Below are 2,500 nucleotides of genomic sequence, written 5' to 3'. Positions count from 1 at the left end.
ATGCCAAGTCATCTTCATGGCAGAGCTAGGAGTTCAACATCTTTGAGGATGCCATGCAACACATAGGTTGCAGTTATAAATCATGTTTCACTTTGTCATTTTAGTTTTTCATTAGAGGTTTAACCAAGAATTTTGGTGAGTTTATGGCCTGCTCAAAGGAGCAATCCTACCTCTTCACTGGGTCTCTACCTGAACTGATTCTAGATACATTAAGAGATTTCTATGAAAAAGAATCAGAGATTGACTCTCTGCTACATTTTTGTAAAATCAGATTGGAAATCTTGGAAAACACAGACATTAAATCAAAGAAATATACCTAATGCATATAATTGGCCATAAAATAGCAGGTTTCAGATAGTCTTCCAACCCAGATAGCACAGTAGCACTATGCCAGTAAGAAATAAAGTACAGTCTGGTGTATCAATGAAGCCTGTGAAATGTACCAATTTATATTACCTAATGACAATTAGAGAAATCTCTTTGCTTAATGCATTCTGCTAATGTAAATTTCAAGCAGTTTTCAAAATGCCTAGTCCTTTATCTGTGGGAAAGATTATATGTATCAGATATGATACACACATATGTATCTTTGCATAAAATTGTTATAAAGGCAATATTATCTACAAAGATCTATTTTTACTAATGATCTTGTCTGCTAGTTTTTTTCATGCTTCTGTCTATCATCCTAAAAAACAGGTTTATTAGTTCTCTAGCTTATACAGTTGAACTGTTGAAAATTACAAGAAAAACAAATTTTGTCAGAAAAGGTGCTAGAGTACATGGCAAAGCAGATGTGTCTCCATTACATAAGAGCATGTACACAGTTAGGGAGATTCAGTGCAGATACTACAAGAGCTAAAAAAATATATACCTGGTGGTATACAGGGCAATCTGCATTTCAGACTGAGGAATAGAGGATTCTTGTGATACTATGAGTCTTGCTAAATGTCTTACAGGCTGGAGTCTTTAGCACAGAGTAAGAACAAATCAGTGCCAGTTACAGAGTTAGGTAGATTTTCATACAGTTTAGATCAAAACATTCATATTTTGGTACAAATTATAATAGTAAGCATGTAAGCGTTAGGAAAGTTCTTGCAGGGTTTAAAGGTTAAAGGTAATAGTTTAATTGCATAAGCGTCCATCTTCCTCTCTGCCTTCTCATATCTGTGTGACCTGTGGTAGTTGAATAGCATCACTGAGATAAAATTGTTGCAAGAAGAAAAATTCAGATCTCAAGTAAACAAAGGAAATTCTTGGTGACTTCAGAGGGAATTGAATAGTGACTCTAGTCAGTGAATTTTATTCTTTGCTCGTGCATCCCAAACTTGTAAAAACCTGTTTGTCTTGTCTTTAGTGGTTACTAAATTTAAAATTTAAAGAAATTGCATAGATATGTAGTGTTTCCAATACTGCAAAACTAGATGTTACAAAGTGTAACAGCCAGAATTAATAATTTGAATTTTAGGTGTCTACTCAAAGTGAGTCTGCATTCCATGGAGAGAGACAGGTGCATTCACAGTGTGGGCTTAGTTCCATGTTAAAATAAATCCCTAAACTAAATCAGATACACTTTGCTCAGGATTTTTTTATTCTTTTGATAACGGAAGGAGTACAGGGATAGATGAGCTTAAATTCCTCCCCACAAGTTTCTGAGTGGAAATCTGGTTTGTCTTTTCCATTTGTATTTTAAAGTAAAGCCTTCAGTATTTTTATTCTTAAAATTCATTTGATGTTTGCCAAAAGATTATCAGAATTTTTAGTAAAGCCTGGTATGTTTACTTTCAGACTCTTAATTAGTTAGTGTTTTAAGACCATAGTTTATACTGTGATGAATTGTGTGAAAACTGGTATTCTGTGTAATATTATATGAGGTAATTTCTCCTAATAGTAAATTTCAGTGGACTTGTGTTTCTTTTTTCCTCTGTTTCATTTATACAAAGTCTTTCGGGATAGATTCAAGTAATAGAAACATTAGAAGAGTTTTTCCTCCTAAAATTGGCTCATGATTTAATTTATTAATAATAATAATATTATTTTTGCTGATTTACAGAAGACTGGAATGTCCCACAACATCTCACAAAGCAGTATTTATATGCCAGCTTGCTATTACATGCAGGAAAAACATTTGAATTGTGCTAGACAAGCGAGTGGCTGCTTTTTCATGGGTGGAAAGCCTGGCTTGCTGACAGCTTTTTGACCATGTCCTGGGTAGCTGGAGCCTCACATTGTGTGCCTGCCACAGTGATCCACACATACCCCAGGTTCTTTCACGGGACTTTTCTCTCCTACATACACAATGAAACATACTTGCTGTGTCTTTCCAACTCGCACATATGTTCCTGGGAACGTGTGTCTACGTAGGTGTTCACGCATTTGCTGACACTTGATCTCACTGTATAACAAGTGGAAAATAAAGCCATGTCCAAAACAGCACCTACCAAAAAATGCATTCTTAGAGTTAAGTGGGAAACTAATAATCTAATGCCAAGGCTTCCCAACT

The 2,500-nt window shown here is 35.1% G+C and overlaps 1 protein-coding gene across 15 annotated transcripts in view; it reads left to right on the top strand.

The window, feature by feature from the left end:
* FOXP2 (forkhead box P2) overlaps positions 1–2,500 on the top strand; it is a 394,712-nt gene that overhangs the window by 329,605 nt on the left and 62,607 nt on the right. The window lies entirely within an intron of this gene.

Source organism: Sturnus vulgaris, chromosome 5 (genome assembly GCF_052056855.1).
Source record: "Sturnus vulgaris isolate bStuVul1 chromosome 5, bStuVul1.hap1, whole genome shotgun sequence".
Taxonomy (NCBI): Eukaryota; Metazoa; Chordata; class Aves; order Passeriformes; family Sturnidae; genus Sturnus; species Sturnus vulgaris.
The sequence above is the reverse complement of the archived record's forward strand: the minus strand, read 5'-3'. Positions and strand labels throughout refer to the sequence as shown.